Raw genomic sequence first — 13,265 nt, 5'->3', positions numbered from 1 at the left:
TGTCTCCTGCATTGGCGAGCACATTCTTGACCACTGCACCACCTGGGAAGCCCCTATTCAATTGTATACATTTAACATATTGTCTGTATTCATTTATCTGTCAGTGAATGGACACCTAGGTTGTTAATATATCTTCACTATTGTAAATATTGCTGCAATGAACACAAGGGTGCAGATATCCTTTTAATTTAGGGTTCATTCCTTCAGATAGACACCAAGAAGGAGAATGACTGCTTCATATAGTTCTATTTTTAATTATTTTAGGAAACTCCGTACTGTTTCCATAGTGGCTGTACCAAATTTACATTTCCATAATGGTGTAGAAAGATTCCCTTTTCTCCACATCCTCACAGACACTTGTTATTTCTCGTCTTTTTTGATAATAAGTGTGAGGTGGTCTCTCACTATGGTTTTTATCTGTGTCTCCCTGATGTTTGGTGGTCTTGAACACCTTTTCATGGGCCTGTTGGCCATCTGGTGGTCTTGGAAAAATGTCTTTTCGGATCCTCTGCCTATTTTTTAATTGGATTGTTGGCTGTTTGCTTTGTTGTTGAGTTATACGAATTCTTTATATATTTTAGATATTAAATCTTATCAAAGATATGATTTGCAAATATTTTTTCCCATTTGGTAGGTTGCCTTTTCATTTTGCAGATTGTTTCCTTTGCTGAGTAGAATCTTTTAGTTTGATGGGTGTTTATTTTTGCTGTGTTTGTTTGGTTTTTTGAATGCCAGTTTTTGTTGTATTTATGATTTACAGATATTTACAGATATCCTCTTCATATAGCTTGTTCTCTCATCATTTTTGCAAAGCAAGTTTTAAATCTTGATAAAATCCGGTTTATCATTTTTAAGGAGGTATATCTGGGAACTCTTTGCCTAACCCAAAGTCATGAAGATTTTCTCTATGTTTTCTTCCACGAGTCTTTTTCCAAAAAAGATGTATTATTTATTTTTGGCTGCTGGGTCTTTGTTGCTGCATTTGGTTACTCTTTAGTTGCCCAGAATGGGTGCTACGCTCTAGCTGGGGTGCACGAGCTTCTCGTTTTGGTGACTTCTGTTGTGGAGCACAGCCTCTAGGGCATGTGGGCTCAGTAGTTGCAGTGTGTGGGCTTAGCTGCCCCTTGGCATGTGGGATCTTCCCAGGCCAGGGATTGAGCCTGGGTCCCCTGTAGACAGTGGATTCTTTTCCACTGAGCCACCAAGGAGGTCCATGTTCTTGAATCTTCCTGCATCTCAGTTTTCTCACGCGAAAACTGGAATACTACCTTGCTGGGATTCTGTGAGTGTTGGGTGAGGCAATGTATGTGAAAGCTTAGCGGTACCTGGCAGGTGAAGTTCCCAAGAACTTTTGGCTGCAACTGTTCCCACTGACCAGAATCACCCAGCCAGTGGGAACCAGGGCTTAAACGGGTCAACAGGGTTGAAACAAATAATCTACAGGAAAAGTATCAGTTAGAGACAGGGCTCTGGAGCACGTCGACAAAGGGCAGTGTGCCAGAGGGCGGTGGACAGGACCTCTTTGAGGAGGTGATGCCGTCCCGAGAGCTGCGTGCTCAGCAGGTGCTCGTCACACGCTGCCCGGAGGCAGGGCTGGCAGCGTGCGCACGGCTGGAAGGCAGGCCAGCAAGAAATGTGGCGCTGCACAGTGGAGATAGCATGTGGCCAAGAGCCCAAACGTGCTGTGACAGCAAGTGCTCTGTCCCTCGAAGGAAGGAGTCTGTGCGCCAGTTATCAGGGCAGCTTCCTGGAGGAGGAGGCCTTGCGCCACCATCAAGCACTTACAGTGTGTCCCTGGCCCTATGCTGAGCCCCATGGCTGGTGTGGTCCCCCACAGGGGAGACTTGCAGAAGACCTGGGGAGTCCCCTGGGAAAAGCCAGCTGCCCCTGGACAGAGTCCAGCGAGGGCCCCTCATCACTTTCACCAGCCAGCTTGGTCCGTGCGAATCTGCAGCTGCAGGCTCAGAAACCTGCCTCAGCACCAGGAAGCTCTTCCAGTTCTCACGTCCCGGGTGCCACAGCAAGGGTGTGGGCCTGATGGACACACGCTAGTTAATGTATTTGCCTGGAGAAGTAGAGGACTATTGCAGCCGCGTGGCCAGGGGCCGGGGGTGGAGGGAGACAGGCAGTCCCAGACTGTGGCCCCACATCTGGGACCACACCCTGGGAGGTGATTGGCATGGAGAATCTGGATATCCCTGGGCCGACCCTTTGCCGGGGCTGGGACGTGTGTCTGTAACACCCCGTCTTCTCTCAAAGCCATCGCTGATGGGCCCTTCTGATGGGGTAGCAGCGACGCTGGGGACGTCAATGTAGGCGTGGCAACTGTGCTGTTTCTTTGTGATGATTTTGTATCTTTGAGCTGATCCATTAGAGGACAATCAATTTCACGTTTCCTGTTTTAACCTGAATGGGAGAAGCTTAATATTTTCCCCATAGACTGACATTAGGGATCTCGCAAGAATCCCACTTTATTCACTTGTAAAATAAGGATTATGGTCCTCACTTCTGGGAGAGCTGGAGCTGTGCTGTCTACAGTAGCCATTTCCCTTTCAATTCACTAAAATTAAAGAACAATTCAGTCCCCCAGTTGTAGAACTGCCTTTCCAGTGCTCAGTCGCCACGTGTGGCTAGTGGCTCAGTGTAGGACAGATGCTTACTTTATATTTTAGGGTTAGGGCCAAGGTCTGCACCATCGCAGAACATCCTTACCTGAGAGTTCAGTGAAACGCTGTGTGTCACGCACGCTGCACAGTGTGAAGTTTGGTGTTTGCTGGCGTCAGTGGCCTGGCAGTGGGGGAGGCTAGGAAAGATGCGGCCTCTGGCTGGGAGTCTTCTCTGGGGTGAGGTGAGATGCGGTGAGTCCGGTTCAATGAGTATCCTCACTCCCACACAAGAAACCAAGCATTCCCACCATCCCAGGGAGTTTACTTCACAGTTGGGCCATACTCTACCCCCGTCCTGGCCCTTGGCAACCACTGTTCTGATTTTTGCCACTAATGGACTAGCTTTGCCTTTTCTAGAATTTCACATAAATGTAATACAGTATATGCTTTTAAATTTGGCTTTTTTCATTCAGCATCGCGCTCTTTCGAGACTCATCCTCGTTGTTGCATGAATGAGGTTGCTTCTTTGCCGGGCAGTGTCCTGGTGGCTGAGCATCCATCCACCTGGTACTGCAGACATTAGGTTGCTTTCAGTTTGGGGCTGTTATGAATAAAGCTCCTGGGAACATGCATGTGCATTCTCTGCATGGACAAATGTTTGGGATAAGTACTTAGGAATTTCATAGAATTCCTGGATCTTAGAATACTGGTATGATTGAATTTATAAAAAACTGTCAAACTGTCTTCCAGAGTTTGCCATTTTACACACTGAATGGCACGCTGGGAGAATTTTAGTCGTCAGTGTTCTTACCAACACTTGGTATTGACAGCCTCTTCAATTTGAGCCATTTTAGTGGGTGTATAATGGTATCTTGTGGTTTTAATTTGCATTTCTCTGAAGACTAATCTGGAGAAGGCAATGGCACCCCACTCCAGTACTCTTGCCTGGAAAATCCCATGGACGGAGGAGACTGGTAGGCTGCAGTCCATGGGGTCCCCAAGAGTCGGACACGACTGAGCGACTTCACTTTCACGCATTGGAGAAGGAAATGGCAACCCACTCCAGTGTTCTTGCCTGGAGAATCCCAGGGACGGGAGAGCCTGGTGGGCTGCTGTCTCTGGGGTCGCACAGAGTCGGACACGACTGAAGTGACTTAGCAGTAGCTGAAGACTAATGATGTTAAGCATTTTTCATTTGCTTATTGTCATTCACATATCTTATCATGTGAAGTGTATGCTTAAATCTTTTGCCTATTTTTTAATGGGTTATTTGTCTTCTTACTATTAAGTTGTAGGGGTTCTTTATTCTAGATGCTGGTCTTTTTTTTTAGTATATCAAGTATATGTATTGTGAATATTTTCCCCGGTTGTGGGCTGTTCACATTTTCTTAACGGTGTTTTATGCGTATTAAACTGTGTTTTACTCAAGTTAATAAAAAAAATTTTTTTATGAGTCTTGATTTTTGCATCCTAAGAAATCTTTGCCTCTCCACATTTGCAGAGATTTTTTTTTTTTGTATGTTTCCTTCCAGAAAATTCAGTAGTTGTAGCTTTAACTTTTCAGTTCAGTTCAGTCACTGAGTCGTGTCCAACTCTTTGCAACTCCATGAACCACAGCACGCCAGGCCTCCCTGTCTATCACCAACTCCTGGAGTCTACCAAACTCATGTCCATTGAGTCTGTGATGCCATCCAACCATCTCATCCTCTGTCATCCCCTTCTCCTCCCACCTTCAATCTTTCCCAGAATCAGGGTCTTTTCAAAGGAGTCAGCTTTTCGCCTCAGGTGGCCAAAGTACTGGAGTTTTAGCTTCAACATCAGTCCTTCCAATGCACACTCAGGACTCATCTCCTTTAGGATGGACTGGTTGGATCTCCTTGTAGTCCAAGGGTCTCTCAAGAGTCTTCTCCAACATCACAGTTCAAAAGCATCAATTCTTTGGGACTCAGCTTTCTTTATAGTCCAACTCTCACATCCATACATGACCACTGGAAAAACCATATCCTTGACTAGATGGACCTTTGTTGGCAAAGTCATGTCTCTGCTTTTTAATACGCTGTCTAGGTTGGCCATAACTTTCCTTCCAAAGAGCAAGGGTCTTATAATTTCATGGCTGCAATCACCATCTGCAGTGATTTTGGAGCCCAAAAATATAAAGTCAGCCACTGTTTCCACTGATTCCCCATCTATTTGCCATGAAGAGATGGGACCAGATACCATGATCTTAGTTTTCTGAATGTTAAGCTTTAAGCCAACTTTTTCACTCTCCTCTTTCACTTTTATCAAGAGCCTCTTTAGTTCTTCACTTTCTGCCATAAGGGTGGTGTCACCTGTATATCTGAGGTTATTGATATTTCTCCCAGCAATCTTGATTCCAGCTTCTGCTTCCTCCAGCCCAGCATTTCTCATGATGTACTCTGCATATAAGTTAAATAAGCAGGGTGACAATATACAGCCTTGACATACTCCTTTTCCTATTTGGAACGAGTCTGTTGTTCCATGTCCAGTTCTAACTGTTGCTTCCCGGCCTGCATACAGATTTCTCAAGAGGCATGTCAGGTGGTCTGGTATTCCTATCTCTTTAAGAATTTTCCATAGTTTATTGTGATCCACACAGTCATAGGCTTTAGTTTGTATATGGTTTGAAGTGTAAATCAATTTTTTTTTGGTGTTTTGCTTATAACTGCTTGTTTCACTATCATTTACTTAAAAGATTATTCTTTCACTGTCAAATTACCTTGGCACCTTTGGTGTGCATCAGTTGTCCATGAATATGTGGGTCTCCTTTTCTTTCATTATTTCATTTCACTGCCCCAGGTCTTAGTTGCAGCATGTGGGATCTAGTTCTCTGACTAGGGGTTGAACTTCAGCCCCATGCATTGGGAGCACAGAGTCTTAGCCACTGCCTCAACAGGGGAGTCCCTGACTCCTTTGCACTTCTATGTGCATTTTAAGATCAGCATGTCAGTTTCTGCTAAAAAAAAAAAAAAGTACATATCCTTGATAGGGATTGCATTGAATCTGTAGATTAGTTGGAGGGTAGTATAGGCATACCTCAGATATAGTGACAGTTTATTTTCAGACCATTGCAGAAAGCAAGTATTGCCGTAAAGTGAGTTACATGAATTTTTTTATTTCCTAGTGCTTAACTCATAAACATAAGAGTTATGTTTCCACTGTCCTATAGTTTATTACATGTGCAATAGCATTATGGCTAAATAACAATGTACATATCTTTTAATTTCAAAATTGTGAGACTTCCCTCATGGTCCAGTGGTTAAGAATTTGACTGCTTATGCAGGAGACACGGGTTCGATCCCGGATCTGGGAAGACCCCACATTGCCTTGGAGCGCAAAGCCCACGCAGTGCATCTGCTCAAGCCTGCTCACCTACAGCCTGTGCTTTGCAATGAAGAGTAGCCCGCGCTCACAACGAGAGAAAGCCCATGCACAGCAGGAAAAAGACCCAGTGCAGCCAAAAAGAAAATAAATAATTTAAAAATACTATTGCTAGATTATTCTATTGTATAAAATTATACTATTGCTAAAAATGCTAACCATCTAAGCCTTCAGTGAGTTGTAACCATTTTGCTGGTGGAGAGTCCTGCCTCAATGTTGATCAGGGTGGTTGGGGTGACTGGTTATTTCTTCAAATCGACAACAGTGAAGCTTGAAACATCAAGTGACTCTTCCTTTCCCAGATGCTTTCTCTGTAGCATGCACAGCTGTTTGGTAGCATTTTACCCCCAGTAGAATTTCCTTCAAAGTTGGGGTCAGTCCTCTCAAGCCCTGCCACTGTTATCACCTAGGTTTCTGTAATCGTCTACCCCATTTTTGCCCACAGTCTTCACAGCATCCTCACTAAGAGTAGAAACCACTTTCTTTGCTTATCCATGAGAAGCAGCTCCTCATCCAAATTTTATCATGAGGTGGTAGCAATTCTTCAGGTGCTACTTCTCATTCTCTTGCTGTTTGCACCACCTCTATAGTTACTTCCTCTCACTGAAGTCTTTTTTTTAATTAAAAAATAACTTACTTCTTTTTGGCTGTGCTGGGTCTTTGTTGCTGCATGGCTTCTCTCTACTTGTGGTGAGCAGGGGCTACTCTGCACGTGTGGTGCTCGGGCTTCTCATTGCCGTGGCTTCTCCTGTTGTGGAGCACAGGCTCTAGGGAGCTCAGGCTTCAGTAGTTGTGGCTCCTGGGTTCTAGAGCACAGGTTTAATAGCTGTATCACACGGGCTTAATTGCTCCATGGCTTGTGGGATCTTCCTGGATCAGGGATTGCACCGGTGTCCCCTGCATTGGCAGGCAAATTCTTTACCACTGAGTCTCCAGGGAAGCCCTCCACTGAAGTCTTGAATGCCTCAGAATCATGCACGAGGGTTGGAGTCATCTTCCAGACTCCTGTTAATGTTGACATTTTGACCTCTTGCCTTGAATCTGTTGGCAGCTAGAGTGGTGAATCCTTTCCTGAAGGCTTTCGGCTGATTTTGCCTGGATCCATCAGAGGAATATCACTGTCTGTGGAAGCTATAACCTTATGAAATGTGTTTCCTAAAAATAAGACTTGAAAGTAGGAGTTACTCCTTGACCCACGGGCTGCAGAAGGGATGTCAGCAGGCATTGAGGACAACAGGAATCTCATTACATCTCTGCCAGAGCTCTGGGGGCCAGGTGCATTGTCAACAAGCAGCACTATTTTGAAAGAGATCTTCTTTTCTGAGCAGTATGTCAACAGTGGGCTTAAAATATTCAGTAAACAACATTTATACAGATGTACTATCATCCAGGCTTTGTTTTTCCATTTATAGAACCCAAGCAGAGTAGATTTAGCCTAATTATCAGGTGTCCTAGAATATTCAGAATGGCAAACGAGCCCAGGCTTCAACTTCAAGTCATCAGTTCTATTATTCCCTAACGAGGGAGTCAGCCTGTCCTTTGAAGATGTGAAGCCAGGCATTGCGCTGACTTCTCTTTAGTTATGAAAATCCTATATAGTGTCTTCATTTGTTGTTGTTCAGTCGCTCAGTCGTGTCCAGCTGTTTGCGACCGCATGGACTGCAGCACGCCAGGCTTCCCTGTCCTTCACCACCTCCTGGAGTTTACTCAAACTCATGTCCATTGAGTCGGCGATGCCATCCAACCATCTCATCCTCTGTTGTTCCCTTCTCCAGCCTTCAGCCTCTTCCCGCATCAGGGTCTTTTCTAATGAGTCAGTTCTTCACATCTTCATTTGCTGTTTTATCTGCATTGAAAATGTTTGGTGTAACCACTGCTGTTAATTATCTTAGCTAGAACTTCTGGACAACTTGCTGCAGTTTCTTCATCAGTTCAGCTCAGTTCAGTCGCTCAGTCATGTCCAACTCTTTGCAACCCCATGAATTGCAGCACGCCAGGCCTCCCTGTCCATCACCATCTCCCGGAGTTCACTCAGACTCACGTCCATCGAGTCCGTGATGCCATCCAGCCATCTCATCCTCGGTCGTCCCCTTCTCCTCCTGCCCCCAATCCCTCCCAGCATCAGAGTCTTTTCCAATGAGTCAACTCTTCTCATGAGGTGGCCAAAGTACTGGAGCTTCAGCTTTAGCATCATTCCTTCCACAGAAATCCCAGGGCTGATCTCTTTCAGAATGGACTAGATGGATCTCCTTGCAATCCAAGGGACTCTCAAGAGTCTTCTCCAACACCACAGTTCAAAAGCATCAATTCTTCAGCGCTCAGCTTTCTTCACAGTCCAACTCTCACATCCATACATGACCACAGGAAAAACCATAGCCTTGACTAGATGGACCTTAGTCGGCAAAGTAATGTCTCTGCTTTTGAATATACTATCTAGGTTGGTCATAACTTTTCTTCCAAGGAGTGAGCGTCTTTTAATTTCATGGCTGCAGTCACCAGCACTTGGTATTTCACTTTGTACTTCTGTGTCACGGAGGTGGTTTCTTTTCATTAAACCTCATGAACCAGTCTCTGCTGGCCTCAGATTTTTCTTCTGCACCTTCATCACCTCTCTCAGCCTTCCTAGATTAAAGAGTTAGGGCCTTGCTCTGGATTAGGCTTTGGTTTAAGGGACTGTTTGGGCTCGTTTGATCTTCTTTCCAGATCACTAAAACTTTGTTTTCCACATCAACAGTAAGGCTGTTTTGCTGTCTTATCATTTATATGTTCATTGGAGTAGCAATGTTAAATTCCCTCAAGTATTTTTCCTTTGTACTCACAACTTAATCTGTTGGGTTCAAGAGGCCAGCTTTCAGCCCAATCTTAGCTTTTGACATATCTTGCTCACTGTTTCATCATTTCTGGCTTTTGCTTTAAAGGGAGAGATGTGTGACTCTTCTTTTCACCTGAACATTTATTTAGAGGCCATCATAGAGTTATTAATTGGCCCAATTTCAGTACTGTTTTGTCTCAAGGAATGGGGAGGCCTGAGGAGAGGGAGAGAGATGGGGGATGGCCAGTCAGTGGAGCAGTCAGACCACACGTATTTATAGATAAAGTTCGCCATCTTAGATGGGCATAGTTCTTAGTTTCCCAAGACAATTTTAATAGTAACATCAAAGATCCCTGATCATAGATCACCCTTTTGTTGTTTAGTTGCTAAGTCATGTCCAACTCTTTGCTACCCCATGGACTACAGCATGCCAGGCTCCTCTGTCCCTCACTCTCTCCCGGGGTTTGCTCACATTCATGTCCACCGAGGCAGCAATGCTATCTAACCATCTCGTCTTCTGCCACCCCTTCTCCTTTCGCCTTCAGTCTTTCCCAGCATCAGTGTCTTTTCCAGTGAGTTGGCTCTTTGCATCAGGTCACCAAAGTTTGGAGCTTCAGCTTCAGCATCAGTCCTTCCAGTGGATATTCAGGGTTGATTTCCTTTTGGATTGACTTGTTTGGTCTCCATGCTGTCCACGGGTCTCTCAAGAGTCTTCTCCAGCACCGCAATTCAAAAGCATCAATTCTTTGGTGCTCAGCCTTATTTATGGTCCAGCTCTCACATCCATATATGACTGCTGGAAGAACCACAGCTTTGACTGTACAGGCCTTTGCTTTTTCCTTCCAAGGAGCAAGCATCTTTCAAATTTCATGGCTGCAGTCTATCGTCTGCAGTGATTTTGGAACCCAAGAAGATAAAATGTTACTGCTTCTGCTTTTCCCCCTTCTATTTGCTATAGCAAATATAATAATGAAAAAGTTTGAAATATTGGGAGAATTACCAAAATGTGACACAGAAATGAAGTGAGCAAATGTCATTGGAAAAATGGCGTTGGTAGAGTTGCTTGATGTAGGGATTACACAAATCTTGCTTGTAAAAAAAAGTATCTGCCAAATGCAATAAAGTGAAGCACAATAAAGCAAGGTGTGTCCGTACTTTCTTAACAATATTTGGTCTTCCCAGTCTTCTGATCTGTGAACAAGGATGCCCTTTTATTTCTTTAGGTCTTTAATTTCTTTCAGTGATGTTCTGTAGTTTCCAGTGTACAATTGTGCATGTCTTTTGTTAAATTTATTCTTAAACATTTTATCCTTTTTGATGCTGGCCTGTGCGCTCCTTGAACAGCATGACTACGTCATGAAACTCAACACTTCAGGAAACTGTCTAGAGATCAGGTTCCCTGGCTGGGGAAGCCTGGAACTTACCTTTATTATTGCTTTTAGTCTGTGCTTTGGATTTGTTTGGGATACAGCCCTGTGTCGTCAGTTACTGTGCAGCCATCACAGGGGCTTCTCTGCAGGGAGAAAAAGGATGCCAGGGGAAGGCAGGGCTGGAATCCAGCAGCCTTTGGCTCGCTCTGGCTGTATGACCTTACGTACACACCCAAGATGCATTCTTCTCATTTGTCAGCTTTTGGAGCTGGTTTTGAGGATTCAGTGAGCTAGTAAATGAAAAAGCACCTGGACACTGCTGCACCCATTGGGCTCATTTCCTAGACTGATGTCTGAGAAACAGCCCAATTGGAAACTTGGGGTTCCTTTTAGACCTTTTCAGTTCAGTTCAGTTCAGTTCAGTTCAGTCGCTCAGTTGTGTCCGACTCTTTGCGACCCCATGAATTGCAGCACGCCAGGCCTCCCTGTCCATCACCAACTCCCGGAGTTCACTCAGAGTTGCGTCCGTCGAGTCAGTGATGCCATCCAGCCATCTCATCCTCGGTCGTCCCCTTCTCCTCCTGCCCCCAATCCCTCCCGGCATCAGAGTCTTTTCCAACGAGTCAACTCTTCGCATAAGGTGGCCAAAGTACTGGAGTTTCAGCTTCAGCATCATTCCCTCCAAAGAAATCCCAGGGCTGATCTCCTTCAGAATGCACTGGTTGGATCTCCTTGCAGTCCAAGGGACTCTCAAGAGTCTTCTCCACCACCACAGTTCAAAAGCATCAATTCTTTGGCGCTCAGCCTTCTTCACAGTCCAACTCACACATCCATACATGACCACTGGAAAAACCATAGCCTTGACTAGATGGACCTTAGTCGGCAAAGTAATGTCTCTGCTTTTGAATATACTATCTAGGTTGCTCATAACTTTTTTTCCAAGGAGTAAGCGTCTTTTAATTTCATGGCTACAGTCACCATCTGCAGTGATTTTGGAGCCCAAAAAAATAAAGTTTGACACTGTTTCCACTGTTTCTCCATCTATTTCTCATGGAGTGATGGGACTGGATGCCATGATCTTAGTTTTCTGAATGTTGAGCTTTAAGCCAACTTTTTCACTCTCCTCTTTCACTTTCATCAAGAGCCTCTTTAGTTCTTCTTCACTTTCTGCCATAAGGGTGGTGTCATCTGCATATCTGAGGTCATTGATATTTTTCCCGGCAATCTTGATTCCAGCTTGTGTTTCTTCCAGTCCAGCGTTTCTCATAATGTACTCCGCATATAAGTTAAATAAGCAGGGTGACAATATACAGCCTTGACGTACTCCTTTTCCTATTTGGAACCAGTCTGTTGTTCCATGTCCAGTTCTAACTGTTGCTTCCTGGCCTGCATACAGGTTTCTCAAGAGACAGGTCAGATGGTCTGGTATTCCCATCTCTTTCAGAATTTTCCACAGCTTATTGTGATCCACACAAAGGCTTTGGCATAGTCAATAAAGCAGAAATAGATGTTTTTATGGAACTCTCCTGCTTTTTCCATGATCCAGCGGATGTTGGCAATTTGATCTCTGGTTCCTCTGCCTTTTCTAAAACCAGCTTGAACATCAGGGAGTTCACGGTTCATGTATTGCTGAAGCCTGGCTTGGAGAATTTTGAGCATTACTTTACTAGCGTGTAAGATGAGTGCAATTGTGCGGTAGTTTGAGCATTCTTTGGCATTGCCTTTCTTTGGGACTGGAATGAACACTGACCTTTTCCAGTCCTGTGGCCACTGCTGAGTTTTCCAAATTTGCTGGCATATTGAGTGCAGCACTTTCACAGCATCATCTTTCAGGTTTGAAATAGCTCTACTGGAAGTCCATCACCTCCACTAGCTTTGTTTGTAGAGATGCTTTCTAAGGCCCATTTGACTTCACATTCCAAGATGTCTGGCTCTAGATGAGTGATCGCACCATCATGATTATCCTGGTCGTGAAGATTCTTTTTGTACAGTTCTTCTGTGTAGACCTTTTCATTGTGATAATTTTCAAATACACAGGAACACTGGAATCGCTTTCTGGTATCACATATTTCCCCTCCCTAGCACTGCCTCTGGCCTGGGTAAGGACAGCTTGTGTCCTCCTCCCCATTTAATTATTTCTGTCCCTACTTCCTCCTTGCAAAATTGCGAATGTTAACACTTCAATCCAGCTGTATTTGGCCAGAGAGGCTAGGGTTACCTACCCTGGGAATGGACTGCTTGGAGATAGATGGAATTCTAAGTGTCTTCCCTGCTGGGCGCTCAGCTCTACCCTGGGTCTCTGGCTGTGGGGACCACACTGGGGACCTTTCTCTAACAGGCACTCACGTCTACTCTCTGGTCTGTCATGTGGAGCTGAAGCTGTTTTTTTCCCAGTAGGAACTGACTTCTCTTCAGGGGCGGAGACCCTCCTGACCTTCTCCTCTGGATCCCATCCATCTCCCCCACAAAGCTGTGGATAGTCCCCACAGAGGAAAGTTAAGTGCTGTCCTCCCCAGAAACTTCCCAATAGCCAGCTTTTACCCCTACTTCCTCTGTTCCCTGCTTGTACCGCTTAAGACTTTCCACTTTATCTTATTTAAGCATCATTGTCTTTTCTTCTAGATCACTAGCTGGCCAGCCTGAGGGCAAGGCTGCACCCCATCCACGTGTTGTCCAGCCTGGCACAGAACGTAGGCGCTGCGTGTATGTCTGCTGGACCACTGACCTGAGGCAGGTGAACGCTGGGTAACATTTTCTGGAGTGGGCACTGAGTATGCTGGTCCACCTCACATGGACAGACTGGTTATTTTTGCTGAGACCAAGTAAACTAGTGCAAAGGCCAAACAGGAGTTTGAATTAAGGTACTTGAAGAGGGTCTTCTTTCCTTAGCCTTTAGCAGATGATCGAGTCAGTGTAAATTAAAGCTCCATTAGAGTAACAAGGAAGACCTGCCAAATGCTGCCAGAGCAGCTCACTCCAGGGTCCTTCTGACTTTTCAGACTTGTCCGCAGCGGATGTAATATTCTGTGGAGGAAGGGCCGGTTCCCTTTCTGTTCTTCAACACCGTCTCAGTATCAG

This window comes from Capra hircus, chromosome 5 (genome assembly GCF_001704415.2).
Source record: "Capra hircus breed San Clemente chromosome 5, ASM170441v1, whole genome shotgun sequence".
Classification (NCBI taxonomy): domain Eukaryota; kingdom Metazoa; phylum Chordata; class Mammalia; order Artiodactyla; family Bovidae; genus Capra; species Capra hircus.
This window is presented reverse-complemented; position numbering follows the sequence as displayed.